The 27,420-nt window shown below is 41.6% G+C and overlaps 1 protein-coding gene and 1 non-coding gene across 4 annotated transcripts in view; one reads left to right on the top strand and one right to left on the bottom strand.

The window, feature by feature from the left end:
• Positions 1-27,420, top strand: part of DAAM1 (dishevelled associated activator of morphogenesis 1) — a 176,019-nt gene that overhangs the window by 37,233 nt on the left and 111,366 nt on the right. The window lies entirely within an intron of this gene.
• Positions 14,011-14,083, bottom strand: TRNAK-UUU. The gene has a single exon. It is a non-coding gene; the product is annotated as a tRNA-Lys (tRNA).

Below are 27,420 nucleotides of genomic sequence, written 5' to 3' on the forward strand. Positions count from 1 at the left end.
CTTAATTTTTTTTATTGATTTTTTTATATTACATTTAGAAAATGTTAGAGAATTCGTGTGATAAGATTTTTTCTAATGAGGATTATATTATGAGGATTGTAGCTGTGATGAGCCAACAAGTATTGAAACTAAGAAACATTTAGTGGACTGGTTTAAAAGATTCCTCACAGGGTGTTTCTTTCTTTTCCTTTCCTTTCCGTTTTTTGTTTTTTGTGTTTTTTTTTTAACGTTTTACTTTTTGAGAGAGAGTGTGAGCCGGGGAAGGGCAGAGAGAGAGAGAGGGAGATACAAAATCTGAAGCAGGCTCCAGGCTGAGGCAGCACAGAGCCCAACATGGGCCTGTGCATTGGGGCATAGGTAGCCATGGTGATTTTCCTGCCTATAAATAGTTCACTAGGTTGAAATGAATACCAAACAAGTTTCTCCCCCACCACCCATTTTAATAGCAGAATGTGTGAGACAATGGAACAGCATTGGAGTAAATTTAGTGCTGTCAGCTTATTGGTATAAACTGTAGTGGATTTTGACATTTAAGGCCCATTAACTCTCTTTCCCTTGCAAATGGAATTTCAGCTGAGATGTAGATAGGGCAACCCACATGACAAATCCATTATTTCTCTGTGAAACAGCAGGTATCAGGGTGGGCCTCCTACCATTTCCTTACAAATAAGTCCCCAACAGAGCCACAGTGGAATTAGACTTAGGTAGTAGTCAACTTGGGAGTCTGACTGGGGTAGTATACTGACTAGCGTAGCTGGAAGCTAACATTGCAGCTAAGCAAGCAGGGTGGTGGTGGTGGTGACAGGGGGGTTGAGAGTACTTATTTTCAAAGAAGGGTCCCCTTGCCCAAGGAGGTAGTAGTGTTCCATGGGGTAACATGGAGCCTCTTCCTGGGGCTCAGTTTCTTTCTATCCAAGCAATATACACTTAAAAAAACAAAACAGATATTCAATTGACTAGAGACTTCTAAGTCATATTTAAGAAGCATTGTTCTGTGGCAGGTGGGACTCCTTCCATCATCCTGTTGACAGAATTAAAAGTTTTCTCTCTTGCACAGCTGTATACTTGCTGTCAACATGTCTTTTGCTGCTTATAATGATGTAGAGGTTAAGACAGATCAAATTCAAATGTTTCTAGCAGGTAGGTAATGCAACTGAGCATGGGAAGGAAAGCAGTCATTCATTTTGCATATTAAACACAGAAGAATCTTCATGTCCACTTGTCTCCCATTTTTCTTTGGACATGTGGCTTACTGTCTTCTATTTACCACTTTTGATAGAAATGCAAGCCTGAGAATTATTTTACCTTCCTCCTAATTCTTTTATGAGAAAACAAAATGCAAGCAGTAATGATGAAAAATGGCAGCTGGCCCCTCGTCTTGGTGTTGGAGAAAGAGTAGGGAGTCCTGGGACCATGGCAAACTGTGTGTCAAATTGTCGTTGCTTGGGAACGAAAGTTCTGTGTTAATAGGATATCCAACTATTTGGCAATTAATAAAACTGTATTTTAAAGCGTTATTACTTTTTAAGGAGACTGTTTGGTCTAGTGGTTAAGAGTTTGGCTTTGGAACCAGACAGCCAGAGTTCAAATCTCAGTTCCACCATTTATCAGCTATGCGACTTTGGGCATTAGACCTAATCTTTAGTTCTCAGAGCCTCACTGTAAAACAGTGCCAATAATAAAAGCCACATCATAAACTTGCAGTTAGGACTTGATGAAAAGAACTCAGTGTCTGGCATACAGTAAATGCTTAACAAACATTAGCTGCTACCATGGGATTAGTCAACACTGAGTAGGTCTAAGAAAGTGTGTCTGTGGACCACCAACAGGCAACTTCTGTTGCATGTAGACTTTGGAGCCATCTGGCTTTGGATCTAGGTGCTGCCATTTGCCAGCCGAGTATTTTGGGGCAATTATATAACCCCTCTGAGCATCTGTCTCTGGTCAGTTGTAAGCATGGCACAATGGGACCTATTTCGGGGTTTAGTGAGGATTCAGTGAGGTAAAACGTGAAATGATTGGTGCATTTGATGAGCATACTGCTTATTGAGCACCTAGTAAAGTGTCCACCACCCTGAAGGTTACTACTATTTTATGCCTGCTTTATGGTGAGGAAACTGATTGCAAGTTAATTCTCTGGGGAAGTTGTCTGCTGGTTCTTCTCTGGCTTTGCTGCTGCTTTTGAAGGTTCACGCTTCAGCATACTTTTCAACAGCGCTCTTCTATGGCCTGTTCAAGTCTGCTTATGAACGTCCATGCCATACCCGTCATCACACAGTGTTCACCAATGAGGGGACCTTGTTCTGCAGATCTGTGCCTCATTACATCTTAGTGAAGGCCAGTTGGTTGTCATCCCTCCAGAATATCCCATAACTACTCGTGCTTCGTAAATTTGGCTGTTCGCTGAGAGTCATGGTTTTATCAGAGCACCTCTGTCTTGGCCTTTCTTCCAAATGCTCTTGACTTCTTATATTTTGGGATCTAAAAATGGAACGTTGTTTTTTCAGATTCATAAATCCCTTAAAAAATTTGAAAGGGAAAGGGCATTAAGAGAGGAGATTGAGGGACCCTTGGGTGGCTCAGTTGGTTAAGCATCCAACTCTTGATTTCGGCTCAGGTTATGATCTCATGGTTTGTGGGTTTGAGCCCTGAGTCAGGCTCTGCACTGGCAGTGTGGAGCCTGCTTGGGATTCTCTCTCCTCCCTCTCTCTCTCTGCCTCTCCCCTGCTCTCGAGTGTTGTTCTCTTTCTGTCTCTCAAAGTAAATAAACAAATATTTAAAAAAAAAAAAAAGATTGATTTTTGTGGCTATTCAGCAATACGTTGAAATTCTCTACAGTGAAACAGTCCTCCATTTACTTTGACGATGGCAAACCAAGCCATATGGTATATCTTTCCAGACTTTCAAGGAATATTACGTTTTGTCCAAACCAGCCAACTGCTTTGAAAGATTTCTGGTGGAACATGCACACAGCTGCTACTCAGAGATGGTGAGGAGACAGACCTCACTTCATTGAATGAATAGCCTAGTAGACTTGGGAAAATAGGCTTAATTATGCTTAATAACGGGAAATTCTCTTTCTTTAAAAAAAAAAATCCCATTTGAAATGGTCACTTTATGTCTTTGCAATGAGAACAGTCAGTCTTTTTTTTGGGGGGGGGGGGTTGCAGTATATGCAGGGAGAGGGAGTAATTACTTCCTTAGCAGAAACTGTCTCTAACAAAGTGTTCTTTCTTAGGCTGCTAGACATTTGAGCTTCAGGTAATTTTCAACAGATCAAAAGGAAGAAGTTGTGGCAAAATGAAGTAGCCAAAGCAATCCTTATACTCTGATTAGTTTTTTTTTTTTTTAATCTAGTAGTGTTTATTAATACCTAAGCAGCTGAAGATGGAAATTTACTAGTATCATGATTTTGCTCATTACTCATCATACATGGTCCTTGCTGACCCCTTGATTTTACCTTGTGCCTCTTCAGGTGCATTAGTCACCTTTTTGTTTTTTGAGCAGGCCTAGCATTTCTTGCCCTGGAGCCTTTGTTATTCCCTCTGCCTGGGTCAGTCTTCAGATTTTTGCATGTTTGGCCTCTCGCCATTGAAATGTCAGTCCCAGTGGCATCTTCTGAGCTGTCATCCTCATGATTTTGCATCTCCTAAAGAATCACCACCCTTCAGAATCCTTGACTGCTGTCTCTATATATCCTGTTTTATCTACCTGGAATTAAAGTAGTTATGTTTGTCTGTCTCCTCTCACTAGAATATGACCTCCAAAAACACAGGGGCCTCATCTTTCCAGTTGATTAATGGGTTTCCAGCCCCTAGAACAGCTTCCAAAGATGGTTAATATATACTTGCTAAATGAATGAATAAATTCTTTTTCTTTCTTCCTTTCTTTAAAATGCTTATATATTTACTTATTTTGAGAGAGAGTGAGAGTGTGTCCGTGCGTGCAGGGCACGGGCAGAGAGACAGAGAGATCTCAAGCAGGCTCTGCATTGTCAGCACAAAGCCCTCTGCGGGGCTTGAACTCATGAACCATGAGATCATGGCCTGAACCGAAATCAAGAGTAAGATGCTTACCTGGCTGAGTCACCCAGGAGCCCCATGAATGAATTTATTTTTTATATAAGTGTTTTGGAAAACATCCCCAAACTTCTTTTGTTTGGTGTACTTAATATAGACCAGGGGTCAGCAGACTTTTTCTACAAGGTACTACATAGTAAATGTTTTAGGTTTGAGGGACCCAAATATCTGTGACAACTACTCAGAAAGCAGCTACAGACAGTCTATAAACCTAGGTGTGGCTGTGATCCAATGAAACTTTATTTCCAAAAACTATTGGTGAGTGGTGCTTGGGTGGCTCAGTCAGTTAGACATCCGACTATTGGTTGCAGCTCAGGTTGTCATCTTGTGGTTCATGAGTTCAAGCCCTGCGTCTGGCTCTGTGCTGACAGTGTGGAGCTTGCTTGGGATTCTCTTTCTCTGCTCCTCCCCCATTCTCTCTCTCTCTCTCAAAGTAAATAAACTTTAAAAAGAACAACAACCATCGGTGAGGAGTGGGGTGCTGTATTTGGCCTATAGGCTGTAGTTTGCTCATGTTTTGTGTAGCGTCCTTCAGTTGTAACCTACATATTTTGGAATATATATGAAAAAGTGGGATTTGAAGAGTAGCTGCCTTAATTGGAGGTTCAGTTCATTTGGTTTACAACTAGGAGAATATGATGAACATCTGTTCTTGTTTCTCTAGGAGAGAACATATAGTGAAACTTATTTGTAGCATGATAGCAACATTCCAAAAGAGACCTCTCACAGGGGATGGAATACATATTCAACACTGTCGTAACAGAAAAAATGAGTACTGATCAACATGTCGGTGAAAATACCAGGAGAAATATTTATTTAGGAGAACTGAAAGTTGAAAAAGTTTATTTTGACCACCCCAGGCCAACGTAGGCTAATACAGATAGGGTTTAGTTTAGTCTAATGCAGCATCCTATTTAGGAAATAGAATGATCTGAAATTATGAAGTACTTTATGTACTTTTCTTCTGAAGGAAGAATACACTCCAGGATACCTATAGGCCACTGGGCATACTTTTGAAAACTGGAATTTATAAAATGTTTTGTAACAGGATTGACATAGGCCCCATTGTCTAGTGAGACACTACCACATGTCTGAACTTTCCTAATAGTCAAGAAAACTGTTAATCCTGGACCTTCTCCCTTCTTTCCACCCTACTCCCCAGAGCAGGAACCAGCTGGTCAGTGGGGAGTCTCTGTAGCTCTTTCTGTTATTTGAAGGATTACAGATTCTTAGAGAATAGCGGCATAGTTTGCTTCTGGAATTGGGTTTCTACTTTTGTGACGGAAAGAGTTAAAGAAAATGCAATCAAAGTTGACTCGTTCTACTGAGTAGGAGAATTAGATTGTAAAAATCTTGTCAAAAGCTCAGTGTTTAAAATAGCATCATTAACAAACCAAAAACATTTGTATAGGTTTTTGTTTATTTACCTACCAACTGTTTTAAATTGTGGCAAAAAAAAACTCCCACATTTGTGTGGTATTTTGAGATTAATTTGCTAGGTCAGACTTCCCAGTTATTAAGAATCTATTTAGAATCACTCCTTGAGTCTTACTTAACTGCTTTGTCTTTAAATTAGTGTGTGAGCTTGAGGAAGTCATTTATTTATTTATTTATTTGTTTGTTTGTTTGTTTATTTATTTAAAGTTTATTTTGCGAGAGCGCCAGTAGGGTGGGGGCAGAGAGAGGGTCAATTCCAAGCCGACTCTATGCAGTTAGCACAGAGCCCAATGCAGGGCTTGGACTCCTAAAACTGTGAGATCATGACCTGAGCCGAAATCAAGAGTCAGACGCTTAACTGACTGAAGCGCCCAGGAGCCCCTTGAAGAAGTCATTTAATCTCTCATAGTCTTGGTATCTGTAAAATGGTCTCTCAGGTCTCTTTTCTAATTTTTAATGATTTTTAGTTGAGCACGTATGCTAGTGCCAGTTTTGCTGGAAATGGGAAAATGAGTGAAACCCATATATCCTTCTGATGGTATTAGCATGCTTTTAGGGTGATGCATTCATAACTTGTTTCTCCTTCAAAACCAAATGGACTGGTTAGAATGATTTGTGAGAATGTAATTGACAGTCTTGAAGAATAAGATATTCTTTACGTGGCAATCTTCCCATTATTGGGTATGAAGGCAATTTAGAGAGAAATATTGGAGGCACAAATGATTCACGTTTTTAACGTAATGGCTCTGATCCTACAAAGATGAGTGTCGTGGATGTCTTTCATCAAGTTTGTTTGTTTGTTTGTATATCTTTATGACCTTGTGAATGAGAGAGTTCACGGGAGTTCAGCAGCATCATTGTCCTCAGCTCAGTGGTTGTCATAGGCCAATATGGAATCTGGAGCTTCTCAGGATGTCTCTACAGGGAGCAGGCAGCTGGCTTTTGTAGTCTTTGCCTTATGCTCCACTAAGATATAACAGTTCTCTAAAGGCCTATTCATATTTAATCTTTTCAAAAAATTTCTGAGGTCATCCTAATTAGAAGTGCCCTTTATGTCCTCTGAACACTTACATTACTTAATACCTCTTTTGTGGCATTTATATCTATTACTCTGTATTTTGCTGTGTTCATGAGTCTCTTCTCTGTTAGATTGTTAGCTCCTTAATGACTGGAACCAAGTGTGATGTTTCTGGTTTCCCACTCTGGAGATATCATCTTGGATACAGGTCTCTTTCCTCTGTGTTCTTATAGCATATCTACAAGTCAGCCTCTCCCTCTTATCTATTTGATTTCTGACAGGGACAGAGTATGGTGTGTTCGATTTTGTATTCCTTTTTTTTTTTTTTTTTATGTTTATTTTTGAGAGGGGAGGGGCAGAGAGAGAGGGAGATAGAGAATCCTAAGCATACCCTGAGCTGTCAGTGCAGAGCCCGATTTGGGGCTTGAACTCACAAATCGTGAGATTGTAACCTGACCTGAAACCAAGAGTCAGATACTTAACCGACTGAGCCACCCAGGTGCCCCCAATTTTGTATTCCTTAATCCTTTGTATATAATCCCTGACAAATAGCTGGTTAATTAATGTAGAGATGAGACGAGTGAGTAAAGCTGTAGCTGACCCAATAAAACACTGGAGTATCTTCATTTGTATGATTTTTGCCACTATAAACACCTCCTAGAAGTATAATGGACTGCCCTCTAAAACATCGCATATGTTGATGACAGATAATAATAACTGTTTGAAACGTAATTTAAATGCTGTTTCTTCCGTCAGAGCCTTTCAACAAAAGAGCCTGAGACTATTCTTTGTTGGATAATTCTAGGATGGTCAGGCTGGCAATTCAGAATATTGGAAGAAGGGTGGCCTGAATTCAAGTCCCTGCTCTGCTACTTAGGAGTGGTTTGGCCTTGTGGAGGTCATTTTAGTGCTCAAAGATAGTTTCTCATCTGTAAAGTGGAAGTGAAAACAGTATCTGATTGCCTGTGACTCTCTTCCTCTCAGGGTTGTTGGGAAAATCAAATGGCACAGTGTATACACAAGTACTTAGAAAACTAAATTACGTTATGAAGGGAATATACTATTACATGTTATGAAATAGGGTGACACCCTATGGTTTTAACATTTACCTTTTTCTTGTGGTTATGTAAAATAAATAACCCAACCTATAATAAGGGTAGTTGGCCATTACCCAAATAGGGGCCTCAACTCCACCTGTTAAACCCAAGTCCTACAAAAAAGGATAGTAATGACTAGTTAGTTAAGCATAGTTTCCTTATTGCCATGCTAGTTCTTTTCCTAAATGTTAAAAGAGATGTAGCTAATGAATTTTATGCCTACAGCAGAACACTGAATTCTATTGACCACACCTTTGCCTGTTCCAGTTTCTCCACCCCTTCTTTCTCACCTCCTTCAATTGGTTTGACACCTTCACCTGTGATATGTTCTTTTGCAGGCCTACTGGTGGAATTTTCAGACCCTTGATACTTTTCTTAAATTTGCCTAGTTGTGTGCTACCCCCCCTTGTTAAATTCCTTTCTTGCTACAGTCTGTCTCTCGCAAACTCTACTGCTGGGGGCAAAGTTAGAGATGAATGACTAAAATTTTGGATTGTGGCCTGTCTTTGAGAAAGGGGGGTGGTGGTGGTTATTTCTGAATGCTTCCTGCTTAGCTGTGACGATGACTTCTATGTTCTAACTATGTCTTTTTCAACACCATACACCCCAAAACTTGTGTTACTTCCAAGCTTCAAAGAATAAGTCCCTCCAGGCTTGTTTAAGATTCCTGGAAAGTCAGCCTGGCAAAATTTGTTTCCAAAAATAGGATTCATTTGAGAAAAGAGGTGTTACATTATTCATATTGACTTGTGAGCAGCAAAGTCTTAAGAGCCTTCCCTAAAATGAGACACTTGTGTTTGGATTTATGGCTTGATTGTCAGCTTGATTATTAGGTTGAGTCTTAGAAAATGATGAAGTATCTTGAAAGACACAGGTTTGTGGTTCGAGGAGGTGTAGTTGGTAAGAAGTGAATGGGCTTTGGAATGAGACAGGCAGGGTTTAAATCCCTGAGGACACTTCCTAGGTCTCTGGATATCCTTGGTAGCTTTCTTTATTATAAAATTGTGACATTTGCTTCCCAGAATGATGATAAAAATTAGCTAAAATGATACATAATTTTATTTATTTTTGAAAGAGACAGAACATGAGTGGGGGAGGGGCAGAGAGAGAGAGGGAGACACAGAATCTGAAGCAGGTTCCAGGCTCTGAGCGGTCAGCACAGAGCCCGACGAGGGGCTCAAACACATGAACCGTGAAATCGTGACATGAGCCGAAGCTGGATGCTTAATCGACTGAACGACCCAGGTGCCCTGCTAAAATGATGCATATTGATGTTCCACGTGGTCTCTGACACTTGGGAGGCACTCAATAAGTGATAGTTTTCACCCCAGTTAGTCAAGTGGAGCATGAATCAGGTTTTTGTTTTTGTTTTTGTTTTTGCATCAAGGGACAGAACCCACTTAACTTGGCTGGTGGGGGCAGTAGTTCATTGAAACATGCAGTGGGGAGTTCTGGGGATATTTGACTTGAGGCTTAGCTGGATCCAGTAGTTAAATGATGTCATTTAAAACCTCCTCATCTCCCCATGCCCCTTGTCCCATCTCTCAGTTCTGCTTTTATCTTTGCTGGCTTCATTCTTGGGTTGTTTCCAACACATGGTGGAAAAGTCAATTATTGTAAATTGCAGGTGTTTATGGTCCTATCTCATGATTCTAGGATGTGTCTACAGCATTGACACACATAAAGATGTCTGGTTTTCTTTGTGTTGGGTGCCCATCTCAAGATCAGTTACTCTGTCCAGGGGGTAGAGTGCCTTGATTGGCCAAGCCAGTGCCATGTGCCCACCTCTGTTGATGAAGGCATATGATCACTTGGTTGATTACCCCCTTTAGAATCACAGGGAGAAGGAGATGAGGTAGTTCCCATAGGTGTTCAAGTAGACATATAGGTTAGAAACGTGTCCATCTGAGGTAGCAATGGCAGGTCCCAAGACAGATACAGCATGCTCTCAAATTTTACTCTGTGTGTGTGTATGTGCACATGATGCGAGTGTGCTTTAAGGACTCCTTTGATGCGTTTTAGTTGTGTGTTTAAAGTTTTGGGGCTAAGGCTGATGGTAAACTGCAGGGGGTCTGGGAACTACCCGTAATGATACATAGCATATTATATATACGTACAGAAAAATATTTTTTCCCTGGAGTTAATGTTATGCAACATGTTCTCTCCAATGAAGTTAATAGAAGCTCTTTATAAAATTCTGCAAAATCTTTGGCTCATCCTCTGCAACATGTTAGGAAAACTTTAGGAAAGTTCCTTTCACAACTGTTTTTGGAAGATCAGACAGAGATTCATTCTCTTAGGGTTCCACCACTTACTATTTCTTCCAGTGGAAACTTTACCTTGAATGATGCTTATCAAAAAGGAAAATATTGGTTTTTGAGACTTGGCTAAAATTAACTATATTTTGTAAGATCGGAACCAGTTGATTTTATGGGAGCTTTTGTGTTTGTAATTGATAGCTTACCAATTGTGGTACATGCTGGTATAAACAACCAGTAGAAGAAACTAGCTGTTGACATATTTCTTCTTTTTTCTCTGGCGTAAGGAACTTCCACAGCGTACTACCATTTTTCTTCTCAATTCTAGAACTGTAGACAGGAGAGAGAATTCTGCTTGTTTGGAGCCAATTCAAACTCTGGAACCAAAAGGAAGAGCTTCCCTGCTTCCTCTAATTATATTAGCTTCTCAAAATCAAAATGGTGGTTTACCCAGCAGTAGGTGGGAGTGACAGGCTATTGTACTCCTTCGCATTTTTAGGGAGATGAATCAGGTGGCCTTGGTTCTAGGTTTGGGACTTATGTGCAGGCGTTTATATTAATCCTAGATTTCGAGTTTATTTCTTATAGCTTTCTTAAATCACAAACTTCCCTTCCTCAAAATTAATTGTTTCCTATATGGGGATTTGATGCTATGAGAATTAAATTGCTCAAAGGCAGGAGCAACATGCTTCTAAAATGGATCCTCTGGTTCATATCATCAGATGTTGGGACTGGAAGGGATCCTTGAAGATTCTCACCTACCTCTGTAAGGATAAACTGAGTCTCCGACAAGCGCAATGATGTAACCGGGGTCCCAGGGCTACTTGAGGAGAAGAGCTGGAAGTGAGGTCTAGGGATCCCTTCACACTAGTATTTCTCCCCCAGCTATCCCACATTTTTCTCTGGCAAAATTTTAAAAAACTATCCCCAAAGCATTGTTTTCATTATCACATAGCTCAAATATGGAATCTGAGGGCAAGAACCAAATTGGTCTTTTTAATGATCATATGCCCAGTAGTAACATTAATTACCAACAGCAGCAGTAGTAGAAATAGTCATAATAATCTCATCTGTAAGAACTTACTCTGGCCAGACATTATTCTTTATACTTCACATATATTTACCTACTGAATGGGGCCAACAACCCCTTGAACTGGGTACTATTATTATTTTAATTTTACAGATGAATAAACTGAGGTCCAGACATATAAAGCCTAGAAATGTGCATAGAAGGCACTTGGTAAATCTTTGCTCAGTACTCAGAATTTCCAAAGCACATTCATGGTCATTATATAGTGTGATGACATTTCAAGGGAGGGCATTTTTCTGAGGAAATAATGGCCCAGAGGGCTCTAAGAGACTGAGGTTAGGGGGACAGTTAGTAGTAGAGCTAGGACTCACTTTGATCCTGACCTTCTGACCCCGTTAGTGTCATCTGTGGATTTCTGCAAAAGCACATCCTAAAGGTCAGTGGCTGGGAAACTCTGAGGCAGTGTCTGGTTTTCTATTTACCCAGAGGTTGGCCATTTCCAGCATTCTTCTTTGCTTTGTGTAGATCCAAATTTCTATCTGGTATCAATTTCTTTCTGCCTGAAGGACTCCCTTTAAAGAGTGTTGGCCTTTGTTCTGGCACATGGTTAAATTACTTGGGATCAGCGAGACCCTTTTGAGGCGGCTTTTAAGCCCTTTCCAGAGCAGGCTGTGTCTAGGACCCTTTTGGAGGCTCTTCCTGATATTTTATGTAAACCAGCTCTTTCTACTCAGGCTGGTGGGAATGCCGCTTATTCCCAGCCCCATGTGAACCCTAGGTCCTCGTGCAGAGTAGTACTCAGCCGAGGATTGGAGGGGACCCCCTTTGCAGATTTCCAGAGTTGCTCACTGCCTCATTCTCCCCGAACTTTTATCTCTGGCTCCTCAGCTTAGCACGACCCCTGAGCTTGGCTTGGGTTTCCCCTTCCTGCCCTACTGCCTAGAGTAAGTTGGGGTGATAGTAGGGCTTATCTCACTTGGAATTTCCTTGTCTCAAAGATCATGGTCCTGCATTGTCTTTGTCCAGTAACTAGTACAGTTGTTTCATGTGTTTTGTCCACTTTTCTAGTTGTTTGTAGTGGGAGGGCAGTTCCTGTAGCAGTTAATCCTTCGAGGACGGAAGTGGATGCCAGTGTCTTGTTTGAGGTCCCAAACCTTAGCAGGGTACTCTGTGCCCCCTATTTGTTAAGAACAGATATCACCCTCTGCTTCCTTTTACTTCCTCTCCCAAGCTATATTCAAGGGAACATGGAAGTTACTGGGAGACTGTGTTATTTGAAGCAAGTAAAATCTGCTCTTGCCTGTTGAAGATGAGGTGAAGAATTGACCACTCCTTCTACTTACTTCCTGTGTGTCTGCTCACAGAGCCAGAGTCTAGACTCTTGAGTTGGCTTAAGGAGCCAAGGGCTCATGTGCCTGTGAACTAGCTGTGCAAGGGCAAGGTCTACATCTGTTTCGGTCATCTTTGTATCCCAAAACCAAACAGAGTGGGCACATGCTGGGTCCCTGAATGAATGAATGAATGAATGAATAAAAATGTATAAATGATCACACAGAATTGTGAACTTGAGATTTGTGTGTAGATATGTGGGGTGAGGGGTGATTCCTGACTGTCTATGAATTGTCCCTATGAGGAAAAACCAGTTTGACACCCGTATGCGTGTGCGTGCATGCGTGCGTGCGTGCGTGTGTGTGTGTGTGTGTGTGTGTGTCTGAGGTTGATTACCTGTGGGCATCTCTGTCCTGGTTGCCTTTCCAGTCTGAGCAAGTACAGTTGTTAACCAGCGTGTTTTCCCACAAAGAGGCTGGCTTTTACCTTTTACGTGCTACTACCCAATGAGGTGGGTGGTGTTTATAAGAGGAGTAACCACGAAGGGGCCAGTTGCCAGGTTAGCTAGAACATCTGTCATAGCTCTGTTTTCTGCTGATGAATAGAAGGGAGACATACCGAAAACAGATTGTCCTGGTTGATTATTTTCATGGAATGGAAAGTGGTGCTTGTAAGGTAAATGATGATTTTAGGTGGGGGGGGGGGGGGAAGAAATGTGGGACAGAAGGGAAAGGTGGTGGGTGGTATATATTTAGAAATCATGAATAAATAATAATTAAGCAGCTTTTTAATCATGACTTCATGTAGATTGCATGTTCCCTTGAAATGCATAGCCTATCGTTTTTGTCTTTATTTTGGGGTCTCTTTTAGTGTTAGTACCATCTCTTATTTTGACGTTAAGTTTCTTGTCCTTCTTTAAAAAATAGTTACCAGTGTTTGCCTTCCTCTTTTGTGATCAGCTGTTAGGCTTCCATCTGTGCCCTTTTGTAATTCAGACTTCCCATTATGGTATTTGCTTGCTTATTTAAGATTGGGTCAGGAGCCATGAATGTAAGAGGATACACTGTGCTGCTACTTCAGTAGCTTTAGAACTGGGCTTTAGAAAGCAGGACTTTAAAATTACTAAGCAAATTCATTCCTTCTGGGTCAAGCTTCCTAATAAACACCTAACAAAAAATTCCGTATGTGGTGTTCCTGGGGCTGCCACCTGGAGAGTGGATTTTCTGAAGATAAAGGTAGCAATAGTTACTTCTATAGCAAAGAGCACGGTGGATTTCAGCGGATTCTGAATTGTGCTATTTTGGTGGAAGCAGTTATGCGTTCTGTTGCTATGGTGATGAGATGGAACTGTATTGATATATACAGTATTGTCTTCAGTAAATGGTTTGGTAGCTGCCTCTCCTTTTCTTCCCCCCTATTCTAAATTCATTATAAGTTTAAAGGAAACAAAGTCACTGTTCGTATTGGTGTTTTACAGTTGAACAGATCGTTTTCATTTTGAGAACTAACAATCGCAGAGGTGGGTGTGGTAAAGTGGAAAAGTGCAGAAATTAAAGCAACTAAGGTCAGAGCATAGAGATTTGTTGACAGTGGACTGTGTTCTCAGGAGGAGACACGTAAGGATTCACAGTTTATCTCTTTTATTCATTGAGGTAACAAATGGATGTAAAGCACAATAAAAGTGGCTGGCATGTTGAAGAGGGTTGTTAAATGAAAGTCATTTATTTTATTTTATTTATTTATTTATTTTAAGTAAACTCTATCCCTAACATGGGGCTTGAACTCATGACCCCGAGATCAAAAGTCTCATGCTCTACTGACTGAGCCAGCCAGGAGCCCCAAAAAGCCACTTAATTTTTATAAGATCTAATTACTTTCTAAACATTTGGAAACAGCTTGATAATCAAGGGGAAAAAGTAGTCTAAGCCTATGTTTAAAAAAAAAAAAAAATGAGAAGGAACCGAGATGCAAACAAGTTTCCTTCCTTTTCCAATGTCCATTTTATTCTCTAGAATAGGAGCTACTTGATGGGTTTTTGTAGCTATTATTTTATCACAGGCTAGATACTTTGTTTCCATGCTTAAGTATATTCCTTTTACATTTATGATATATCATGTTTATACTGTAACTTGGAAACTTAATATACTTTAGACCTCTTAACAATAGAAAAGGTGTCCCTTTCTTTTTAATGGCTGTGTGGTATTTCACCATACAGAGGTACCCTAAATCATTTAACCAGTCTTATATTGATAGCTTCCCATATTTAGCCACTTGATGACTTTTGACTGTTTAACAATATTTGCAGAATATGAAATCCAAATATTAACCTCAGTCCAGCTACTGTAGGCTTCGTAAATGAGTCAAAGTAGTAATTTACAACAGAGCTTTTCTTGTTACCGCATTTAGAATAAATTTTGCAAGAGAAGCAAATGTCTAGTCTTCTTGAGTTATGCAATTAAGCAATTACTGTTCTCACCTAATTATATAGAAAATTACAGAGTTGGGTGGAGTGGGCACTGGCTAGTATCAGCTTCCTTCACACTTCCCCCTTGATGACTGTGGAATGGCTCTGTTTTTTGGCCTGAGTTTAAGTCACGAGTGTGGTAATCCATGTATAGTAATTAAAATTCAGTAAAGATCTTTCTTCACTATTTGTTTGGCTCATGCAGTTTCAGAATCATTTGTTAAGCTATGTGAATAACTTCCCAAGGATGTTTGTCACATGGAGAGAAATCACCAATGAGGAAACACTTTTTATTGTAGCTGCTGATAGTTTCTATTTTGGTTGATTGTTAGCTTTATGAAAAGAGATGATATACATTCACCAGTTCACTTATTCAACGCACGTGTTCTCCTGTCCTTGGCAAAGCCTGCTAGCTCTCACAACTTATCCTATCTGTCTCCTCAATTGCTTTTATTATGCATAGGTTAGGCAGTTTTGAAGCCCATATTAAAAAAAAGGAAAACACTTTTTCTGACAGCACATGCCTCGACTTTGTGCTTCCTTAAGACTCTACCTTTGTATGACTTCTTAACTTTCAGGAATGGCATCATTATCCGGTTCTTCCAAGGTCATCTGGGATTTCTGGGAGTGACTTGGAACTCACTTGCCAAAGAGCCTATTAACTCAATAGGTATCAGATGGAGTTCCTTTAATCTTTGATATTTTCCCAAAGCTCGATAGGCATACCGCATTGACTGATGGTGGACCATTTGTTCAGACTTGGTCATCATTGTCCTATGGGCGCTGTGTACTCATTTTTTATTAACTTGCGAAGAGCTCAAAAAAATACATTTTACTTCCTCTTTGACAATGTATGCTTTCCAGTGTATGCTTCCAGTGCATTGCTTCCAAAGTAATGGTAACTGTGTTTCACTGGGACCGATACTAGTATACTGGAAATCATTTTGCAGTTCTGAGAATCATAGATTTCCTTTCCAGCTGTTTGCAATGAATATTTAGTGATATTTGAAGGAATTGGGTTTCAACTACATAAACTTTGGGAGATGTAGCAAGGAAATAATTAGTCTTAATCTCATAGGAATATTGTCAGCATTCAGACCTCAAGTTCATAAAATTCCTTGATAAAATCTTGGTCCAGGAAAGACCATCTCTTGCCTCTTATGAGTTCATACGATCACCATGTTTTCATTTGCTTCTGTAAGCAGTGTGGTGACTTAATGATTGATAAAGAGGACCCCACCTTTATTTTTATTTACTTATTTATTTTTGAATATAATTTATTATTAAGCTGGTTTCCATACAACCCCCAGTGCTCATCCCAACAAGTGCCCTTCTCAATGCCCATCACCCACTTTCCCTTCTCCCCCACCCCCTATCAACCCTCAGTTTGTTCTCAGTATCCAAGAGTCTCTAATGGTTTGCCTCCCTCCCTCTCTGTAACTTTTTTTTCCCCTTCCCCTCCCCCATAGTCTTCTGTTAAGTTTTTCAAGATCCACATATGAGTGAAAACATATGGTGTCTGTCTTTCTCTGACTGACTTATTTCACTTAGCATAATACCCTCCAGTTCCATCCACATTGCTGCAAATGGCCAGATTTCATTCTTTCTCATTGCCAGGTAGTATTCCATTGTATATATAAACCACATCTTCTTTATCCATTCGTCAGTTGATGGACATTTAGGCTCTTTCCATAATTTGGCTGTTGTTGAAAGTGCTGCTATAAACATTGGGGTACATGTGCCCCTGTGCATCAGCACTCCTGTATTCCTTGGGTAAATTCCTAGCATTGCCATCGCTGGGTCATAGGGTAGATCTATTTTTAATTTTTTGAGGAACCTCCACACCGTTTTCCAGAACGGCTGCACCAGTTTGCATTTCCACCAACAGTGCAAGAGGGTTCCCTTTCTTCCCATCCTCGCCAACATATATAGTCTCCTGATTTGTTCATTTTAGAGAGAACCCCACCTTTAAAGATAGAAACTTAGGAGCATGTACTTGGGAGAAAATTGCTGGAATCCAGCTTTAAGTTGTTGTAGTCAAACATTCAGTGCCCAAGTAAATGTGGATGATGCATACCTTTTTAAAATTACCTAAAATAGAGAAGAATTTTGAAAATTGTACTAAATTCATTTTTATAAAAATATAGTTTTTAAATATGTTTGATTGCATCTTAAGACTGTACCACAAGCTGGGGCGCTTGGGTGGCTCAGTCGGTTAAGTGACCAACTTAGGCTCAGGTCGTGATCTTGCCGTTCATGAGTTCGAGCCTTGAATTGGTCTCTGTGCTGGCAGTACAGAGCCTGGAGTCTGCTTCAGATTCTGTGTCTCTCTCTCAAAAATAAGCAAATGTTAGGGTGTCCGACTTTGACTCAGGTCATGATCTCATGGTTTGTGGGTTCGAGCCCTGTGTCAGGCTCTGTGCTGACAGCCTGGAGCCTGCTTTGGATTCTGTGTCTCCCTCTCTCTCTGCCCCTCCCCCGGCTCACACTCTGTCTCTCAAAAATAAATAAACATTAAAAAATATATAAAAATTAAAAATAATCATTAAAAATGTTTTAAAAAGAGTGTACCACATACTAAGTTTTATTCCATGTATGGGCATCCTGAAGCCTCTTATCCTGGGCTGTATTTGTGATGCCCTTTGATTTCTGATCCACAATAGAAGTGTAATTGAAACAGAGCCAAATAAAAAGAAAAAAATAATAGAATCTCCCAACTTTTCTTCTAACTGGCCCTGTGACTATTTGAAGGCTTCAGGGAACCAGAAATTCTCCACTAATTGCCTCTTGGGATATGAAGAATTTAAGACCAAACAAAACATTTTTCTAAAGTTTGTCACATTGTCATCCCTGGGGCTTTAACACGTAGCCCTGGGAATATTCTTCCTCTTTGTTCATCAAGGTGGCATCTAGCATTACGTTGTAGTTTTTAGATTTGTTAGCTGACATAGAACGACTTGTAAATGGGCCATTTTGGTGGACCTACAAATCAATATGATATTGACAATGAATCTGCCTGCATTTTTGGGCATGGGTTTCGTGTATACACAGAGCAAGCTGTAATTTTAAAGGCTAATGAGTTATTCAGGTGTATACTTAGAGTTTTAATGGGGTTATTGAGAAGCTTGCAAACTTCCTAGTTTCAGTAGAATACTGTCTGGTGCACTTATAAGAAGAGTTCACTATCCAAGTATGAAACCATAGGTTCCAAAAACTTAGATGCACGTGGAAGTAATAGCCTCTATTTATCGAGCGTCTTCCATGTGCCAAGCATTTGGCTAAGTTTTGACCAACTTTACAGTTTATACCACCAATTCTGGAAGGATTTCTATGCATTCACATATATAGGTGTGTGTGTATTGTTACAAACACAGGGTTGTTTTTAGTTTTAACATAAATGGTGATACATATGTTTTGCTATGCAACTTGATTTCTTTTTTCTTCTTTTCCTCCTCTGAATATGTTAGATCTTTTTCATGTCAGTATTCATGGACCTAGGACATTCTTTGAACCTGGGCATAGGATTCTGTAGCACTGGTTCTCAAACTGACCTGCACATTGGAATTACCCTTGGAGTTTGGAAAAATACTCATGCCTGGGCCCCCAATACCAGAGATTCTGATATAATTGGTATGGAGTAAATAAAGCTTGGGCATCAGAGTATGAAAACCAGTGTCTTACGGCGCAGGGGCACAAACATTTATTAAAACATTCACCTATTGAAGGTCACTTAGACTGATTCTCTATTACCAATAGTGAATGGGTTTTCTATTACAGTGCTGTAGTGAACATCCTCGTTAATATATCTCTGTGCTCATGTGTAAGTATATCTATAGGTTAATCCCTATATATGGAATCTAGGAATCCTTAGATGTGGATCAAAGGGCCAGTACATTAAAAACAACAATAGATATTGCCATTTTGCACTCCACTGAGGCAATACAATTGACTTTCCCATCCATAGATTATTAGATTGCCCACTGTGGGGCTGAAGTTCTCCCCAACCTCACCCCCCGTTAAGAAAAAAATTTGTTCTGATTTTGGATGGTTGTATATCTAAGTGCTTATGGAGTTTCCTAACACGAAGGGAGACTGGGGAAATCCCACGTCAAAGTTTTATTTCTCTTGGTCCTTTTAGCGCTTTTTCTTTTGGAAATTAGTTTTAGAGGCTTACGTGACAAGGTAATGCCTTCACTTCTCATTTTTTAGAGGGTATGTGTGTCTCTCATGAAGGGCCGGGGAAGTTCTGATCGAAGAGCAACACCTACCAGAGCCACACAACATCCCATACTGGTGGGGGCCAGAAGGCCTCTTTACTGCCTTATTTCTGCACCTGAACTCGCTCGCATTCAATTGGAACTTTACCGGCATCTTTTCATAAGCCTCTCTTGAAGGTTTATTATGTAAAATTTGTAGTTAGAATTTTATGAAGGGCAGGGTCCTTCTTTCCAAGGGAGTTCCAGTTTTCATAATGTGACTCCATCATCTGTCCTTACAGTTTCTGGGTGGCTTCTCCCTGCCTTGTCATGCGCAGGACTCATTAGTAACAGCCTGAGCATAGGTGTGGTGCTGGCCTTGCCCAAAATGAACCCCTCTGAGCAGCAGGTGTTGTAGAGAGGCTCAGGATCTAGTCAACAACTCACCACACTGTAATTTTAAACCCAGGAATCACCATGGACTTAGCTTTCTATAAACATTTTTTACATTTGTAATGGCAAATGGTGGCTGTGTCCACACAGGTTCAGAATGACCTCTCTGAGGCAAAAGTGTGAAAGCCTCTGGCCGTGGCTGCTGACAGTCACGTTGTCCAGTTTGGTGACCAATTCAGTGATTTCCCTGGATAGACGAGATGCCTTCAGAGGTACAAAGTAGAATAATAAGTAGGTGAGGTCAGTGCCTGAGTGAAATGTGAAGGGGAATCAGGTCAGTATTGCCCATGTCAGCGTCCTTGCAGTGACTCAGTTGGGTGTGCTATGTGGTCGTTCTTGTATAAGTGGTTGGGTTGAAATACCAAATCTGTTGAATGCTTCAAAATATACAAGAAAGCTAAGACTTTTCAAAGTGCCTTTTCCCACACGGCCCCTAAAACTCTCAGAGAATTTCCCACAATTTGCAGATAAGCTGACTAACCTGCAGAGCCCTTGATTTAGTGATGACAACTGCCCTGTAGAGATTAAACCAGCCTCGTTCCAGGAATTTGTTCTGCTGATACACAGGAATGTCAGAGAAAGGAATCTGGTTAACACATTTCTACCAAACAGTAGTTAACAAATACAAATCCTCCTTCCAACTCTCTAAGGTAGTTCTCCGTTCCCTTTGTAATGTCCACTTAAAAGCCATCACACTTTTAGAGAGGACGTAGGGTCTTGAAGCCTTTCCTCCGGTTCCTCCAGGAAAGAAGTGGGTGAGCTGCTCTTTGAACCTGGGTCAAGTCTCCACGGCTGCCTATGTCATGTTGTGTCTGTTCATTAGTTTTTCCCTCACTGAAAAGCACAGACATTTTCCATGAGAAGGATGGGGTTTCTTAATAGTTCCCAGAGAATGAGGCTAAGCTTAACCAAGAAAGTTTGTTCTACATGGTGTTTCATTTTCTCTTGCTGCAATTGTATGAATCTTGGCATGAAAGTAGTCAGAAGAACATGAACAGAAGAAGGTAATTAGTGAGGTTTAAATTTTCTTTCAGTAAACACGAACATATAAAGCCCCCCAGGCAAGGTTTTATTTCTTTATTTTCAGTCCAGGGAACTGTAGTTTCCCTAGGATGCCAGTGGACATTATTCTCCATAAAGGCCTGCACACAAGTGGAAGTTGTACCTACTTGGCAATAAAACGCCTTGATGAGAAAATGTTGTAGTATTTGGGAGGAGTAAGGTCGAGCAGCATCTGGTTTGGGGGCTGGGAGGGTTAGTAGCAGTACTCACTTTTCAAGGGACCATGTCTTATGGCCTCACTGGGAAGAGGGACTAGATACTACTTTGAGGATGGCATTGCACGTCCTCGGCCCAGAGTACCTCTGGTTTATCTTCTCTAAGCCGTATTAGACTCTACTCCTAGATCTGGAAAGCACAGTTTTTCAAACTAAGCGTATATCTATTCAACCTCTTCTCTCTCAGGATTTGCCAGAATTATTTCAGTTGTGAGAAGGTTCCAAAAAATGAGTAGTAATCTACTTATTTTTAGGCAGTGTCTTTTAATGTCACTTAAATACTCTGTGTGGATCGCCCCAACGTGTTGGCTACTTGTTTGGAAAGGTCTGAAACCTAACACCCCTGAAGTGTGATCATCGTGGTGGGGAGGCATTTCAAGAGGCACCACATCTGCCTGCAGGGGTGAAGACTCTGACTTCAGGGGTTACTCAAGTAGGGTCAGCAGAGGACTGGAGCCACAGGGTACAGGCAGCTGTTGGTGCCCTGTAGGGTACTCGCGTTCTCCTCTGGTGACTGTGATGTCCTATTCTCCTGTTCTTCCTGAAAGAGCTGCTAGGTGATTCAGGAAAGTTGCTTGTTTTACATGTTTGTTAAAGAACAAAACTTGGCCTCTTGGAAGAGTGAGAGCTTTGATGTGACAGAACTGGCCATTGAGTTGTAACTTCCTATGTTTGTGTAACCTCTCATTGAAATTTGTCCTTGCACATCTAAGTGGATCCCTTAGAGGCAGTGAAGATGGAAACCTAAAGGGAGAAAACGATTTGCATTTCTTTCGGCTTCAGCTTAAATCTGTTTATTGACTTAACTCACAGACTAGCAACAGGTCGGCAGGCCCAAGGGCACAGGCTGTCTGGCAAGGCTGTGCTTTCTTTGGTGGGGACTCCAATGACACTTTTGGTTTGGCTCTTCTCCCAGATGATCGAGACGAGATGTCCTGGCTTCCAGACTGGTTTCTGTCACGTGAACAACACAAACTCCTAACTCGAGAACCGTGTTGTATTGGCTTTAGGGATTTATGTCCCAAACCTGTGGTTAAAGTACTGAGTCATGACAGAAGAGTCATTGCCAGCTTTTTAGGGTGAGACCTGGAGGTCCCCCTCCTTTGCTCTTTACATGAAGAGCAGGTGTTTTCTGGCAGGAGTCTATGACTTGGGCTTGGAAGAAAGAATTATGTGCTGGTTGAGGCTTGGTCTGGCTTGAGGGTGTGCATGGACTTCGCTTGGGTTCCTTCCTTATTATCTAGGGAGGAAGAGGGGAAGGAATGGGACAGGTTCTGGCTTCCACTTTGCACCCCCCTCCCCCCACTGATGCAGAGAGGGCACACAGGAAGGAGTGTGTTTTGTGTGTACTGCCCTGTTTTAGGGTGCCTGGTGCCTATATTGTTTTCCTCTTGCATCAGGAAAGTCAGTGAGCTGAAGGGACTGACTACAGGGTGAATTTCCAAGACCCACTTCCAGAAGCGCCCCGTTCGAGCATCCTTTTGGGACTTGAGTGTGTGGGAAGGGCTGGCCCTCCGCTGGACACACTGAGAAACGCCCTTTCCGTTTCCTGGTGGAGAGGATGTTGAAACTTGCGGGGAAAACACATCGCCTTTCAAACGTTTCTCCTGCAACCTTTAGACTGTATCCCATGATTTTTTTAAAGCTCCAAATAGTACTTGGCATCTGGTGTGCTTGGGAAATGAAACCAGACATGAGGAATGCGAGAGGGGAGAGAGATGGCCAAGGAAAGAAGCGAAGCAGTTTTTTCTTTTCACATTCTTCTTGATAAGAGAATTTGGGTTAACATTATCGTGCTGTTGAAACCAAAACTGCATGTCAGGGCCCATTGGAAAATTGCAAAATGTGGGGTAAACTGCATCTCTGAAAATAAGAGGTATGGCACTAAAATGGAGGGTTCCCTGGCCATTCTCTTTAAAGTTGCTCTTACGGTATAATTTTTTTTTTTTTTTTTTTTTGCTTGTCCCTCTTTTTAAGTCTGTGACATTGTTTCAGAAATTCCGGAGACCATTTACAATGAAGGAACAATGCCAGTATTTTAGTACTGAAATTATAATTGGAGAATTAAACGCAAAATACTGTCTTGATTAAAAAAATAGACGTGGGTTACGATATCGATATGAGTACATGCAGGAGCTCTCAACTGTCTGATCACGTTGGTGGCTGGCAGGAAATCATGGTCTCTCCTTGTCTCTCTTCCTCCAGCATCTAAGTTGCTTCCCCCGTGACCACTTTGGTTAGAGGACAACCGTGGTTACTTAGCCAGTGAGCGTATCCTTCGGTCTGGACAGCCATCTTACCAACGTGTGGCAAAAGTCCCTGATGAAGCAATTCGAAAGTTGTATGCATGGGTGCAAATCTGTTTTGTCAACACTGCTTTCAAGTTTCCCCTATTTATTCGGTACAGATATTGACCTGCTTTGTGGAAAACAATGCTTACGTATCACATATGTGTTGTGACCTGGCATTATCAAAGGAGAGTGTTAGGGAGGGTCTTCTTGTGGACTGTAAGTTCTCCAATGTTTTAGATCATCCTGATCATCATCATCTATATTCCCCAAAATTTGGCCCTCATTTGTTGACTGTTACCATGTTGAGAGTCTTGTTTGTTTTGTTAAAGAGCAGTACAAATGACTCTGACTTCGAGCTAGGCCACAGATGGATTAAATTTCTTATTCTTTGCTAAGCAGAATGCACCTGCTCCAGAATCTTAAGTAGCTTTTTAATTGCTTCCTTGTGCGTGGCATAGCAATAGTCATCTGTAATGTTATAGATGGATTGCATTTTGGATGTCGCAGAAGTGACTTCTTCCCCTCTGCAACGATGCCAGAAGCTGAGATTAGAAGATGTGTTCTGGTTGAGGGCCCAGCTGTCATGGTGGAATTAGTCCTTTCCCTCAGGCTGATCTGATTAAAAAGGGGCCAAGATGTGGAAACACAGGTCCCAGGTTTCAGTAACTCTGTATTCCCTCTTCACTGGACAGAGTTAGCAGCTTCGCCGCTCCCTAAATGTCCCCACTAGTCTGTGGTCTCCCTGAGTCTGTGGACTTTCTTCATCTGTGTCTATAGCACCTAGTGCTGTGTCTGGCTTCTTGAGGTTCAGCTATGACAGGTGAAGAAGTGAATACTTTCTCGGGCGAGGTGTTCATTGAATGTAAGGAATGGGGAAAAGTCTAAAAGATTCTCAGTGGGTCTGTTTCCCATGGATCTTACTTTTGAGGCTGGGTGGAAAAAAAAGCATGAGCTAATTCAGCCAGAAAGAAGCTCCTTGCTTGAGGGAAGCTGCAAATACCCAGAGGATGAAGTCTGTTTGTGAGGCTACTGCCAGCATCAGAAAGCTTGACAAGTGGCTAAGGAGCACTTGGTGATCTGGTTGACTTTAAATGTCTTGGCATTTGTGAAAAAGAGATCTGCAGGCAACTGTGGGAAGAACACCCAGTCACACAATCCTGAAGTTCAGAAACAAGCCATCTGTTCACTTAGGCATTTATGCTTTTGCATTCAACAAACATGTATTGAGAATATACCATGTGCCAGAGACTGAATGAAGCATAGTCCCTGTCTTCAAGATCTCATAGTCTGGTGGGGGAAACAGACGTGAATTAAAAAAAAAAAAATCCAGACAACCAAAAAACACTCAACTATACACACACACACACACACACACACACACACACACACACACATATACTGCTTGGGATGTGGAAAGAAACGTGCGACCATCTCTGGAAAACTTAAGGCCCATTAAAACATTGAGTGGGTTTTGAATGGTCAGTGGAACACACTTAGGTTCATAAGGAAAAGAGCACCTTAGGCTGAGGGAACTGTGGATGTGTGGGCTCAGAAGTGACTCCTGTGAAGGTCTGATTACTTCGTGCACGTGGGGGGGGGGCACATGGATGGACAGTGCTCATGGTACTGGGAGACAAGGATAGACAATAAGTAGCCAAGGACTAGACCACGGAGGGTCTTATGGTCCCGGCCGGAAGCTGTACTGTATCCAGGAGACATGACAGAAGTCGTGATTGAGTGACACAATCACATTTATGATGTTCCCAGAATAAACCCCAGACTCCTCACTCTGGTGTACGAGTCCCTGGAGTCTGGGCCTCTCCCCTCTCCAGCTTCTTCTCTCTTAACACTGTCATTACTCACTATGCCCCAGCCATACTTGTCTTCTTCCCTGATCCAGATGTGCCAAGTTGCCCACCTGCTCTGGGCTTCTGCACACACTCCTCCCACCTGGAATCATCTGCCTCCAACACTTTGCAGGACTGGTCCCATTCATCCATTAGGTCTCAGCTTAAATGCCCTCTCTCTGGAGAGGTTGTCCCGATCACACTATTGAAAGTCGCTGTCTCCACCACCACCATCACCACCATTTTCTTTCACTTGCTTCTTGCATCCCCTCTAACCCTAACCAAAATTAATATAGTTTACTTGATTTTTTTTTCATGCCTTTTCCAAAACATCTTTTCTAAAACTCCCTGAAGGGCACATCATCTCATTTTCATCTCTGTTTCCTCAGTGCCTAGAACAGTGCTTGGCACGTAATTAGCATGCAATAAATTCCACACCCCCCCCCCCGCAGGTGCTTTTTTTTTTAAGTAAACACCCAACGTGGGGCTCGAATTTATGACCGTGAGATCAAGAGTCATGTGCTCTTCCAAATGAGCCAGCCAGACACCTCAGTACTCAACAGAATTTTGACTTAATGAATTAAATGATGAATACAATGAACTAGGGCAGCTGTTGGTGACCTTCAACCCCTGGGCCTCCATGCACACACCACCTATTTTTATATGGCCCATGAGCTCAGAATAGTTTTCACATTTTTAAATAATAAAACAAATTTTGAAAGAGAATATTCTGCGACATGAGAAAGTTCTGTGAAGTTCAGATTTCAGTGTCCACGGTGAAGTTGTATTGGCATATAGGCATGCCCATTTTTTACAGATGTCTGTGGCTGCTTTCAGAATAAAATGGCAGGGTTGACTAGTTGTGATAGAGGCTTAAGAGCCCACAAAGCTAAAAATATTTACTATCTGGTCCTTTACAGAAAAGGTTTGTCAGCCCCTAAACTGGAGAACCACAGGTTAAGGAGAAGAGTTAGGAACTGTTGTAATTATACAGATGAGAGATAAGGGGAGGCTGAACTAAGGTCATGGCCTTGAGGTTGGAGAGGGTGGGGATTGGATTCCCATTGGATTAAGCACTCAGGTTCCCTGACCTCTGCCAAGCTTCCCTGCCCCACTCCGAACCAGTTAGGCTTCTTCCAGTCAACATCCCTTTACGTTCTACAGCAAAGCAAGTCCCTCCCCAACTTCTCTCTTCCTAACTTCCCCACTCCCTCCCAAGTCTCCCTTTCAGTCTGATATGTGAAATAAGGATGATAAAATGAAGTGTTGGGTGTGGATGTGCTTCATAAAATTACATACACAGCTGTTGGGATTGTTCATTAGCGAAGTGCCAGGGCGGTTAAGGAGGGCTGACCAGAAGTGTCTACTGCCACTGAGGGATCATAGGATGATTACTTATGCTTCCACTTTGGTCTATATCTAGGAATCTAGTCTCTTAACACTGAGTTCCAAGTATGTGTATTAAAAATGGCAGCCTGGGGGCGCCTGGTGGCTCAGTTGATTAAGCCACTGACTTCGGCTTAGGTCATGATCTCATGGTTTCAGAGTTTGAGCCCCGCTGTGCTGACAGCTCAGGGCCTGGAGCCTGCTTCGGATTCTATGTCTCCCTCTCTCTCTGCCCCTCTCCTCACACTCTGTCTTTCTCTCTCTCTCTCAAAAATAAACATAGAAAAAAATGGCAGCCTGTTGGAAGTCTCAAAGCTTTGCCATCATCTACAGTTTAAGGATGGGTTTAATGGAAGACCTTGTATTTGGTGTCACACACAGGAGCCAGCATAAAAACTTGGCTTTTGGGCGTTCGTGAGGCTTTTAAACACAAATCACCTGTCAAAGGCAATATTTTGGTCCTTATTAAAATGATTTCAATTAGGTTCTTAAACGTAATAGACTCTGTATCTTATCACCCATCTTAGAATCTAGCCAAGACCCTCATTTTGTGTTTGTTTATAGAACTGCTGGCTTAAAGAAAAAAAGACTTAAATGCTTTGGGCTGATTTTTAGATCTCTGTGTTTCTTGTGCACACCCTCCCCCCCCTCAATACAGCCAGAATGTAATAAAACTTGGGTTTAAGTGAAACAACCTATAAAGTACAAAAGTAAAGTTGCTCTCTATTCATTTCCCAAATACTTGGGTCGTGCTCCTATGTGTGTGAGGCACTAAGTGACACAAGCTGTGGGCACTTTTTCTCATGGAGTTGACTCTTCAATAGGGGAAGTAAGACCCAGACCACAAATTACCATAAGTGTTGGCTCTGCCTCATAAGGGTCACAACATGCTAAGAGGGCCCAGACCACATTCAATGGGATAGGTTAGCAAGACTGCCTGGAAATAAACTTGAAAGCTAAGCATGGACCATATGACCTTCCATGAGCTGGGTCTTGCCCATTTTTTGTTTTTTTTGTTTTTGTTTTCTCCCGTCTTAGAGTAGCGTGAATGCTGCCTCCTTACCCCCATACGGAGGTGCTTAGTCATGCAGACCTTGACACTAATTCCTGAACGGTCTCTTCAGTATACTTACTGACAGTTGAGTGACAGGGTGTGCAGGACTCTGGCCTGGCTGCTGAGGGGGACACGGCTGGGTCCTGAGGACATACATCGGAGACAGACATTCACAGTTGTCTTTTAGTGAACTAAGTCTGAACT

Source organism: Lynx canadensis, chromosome B3 (assembly GCF_007474595.2).
Source record: "Lynx canadensis isolate LIC74 chromosome B3, mLynCan4.pri.v2, whole genome shotgun sequence".
Taxonomy (NCBI): domain Eukaryota; kingdom Metazoa; phylum Chordata; class Mammalia; order Carnivora; family Felidae; genus Lynx; species Lynx canadensis.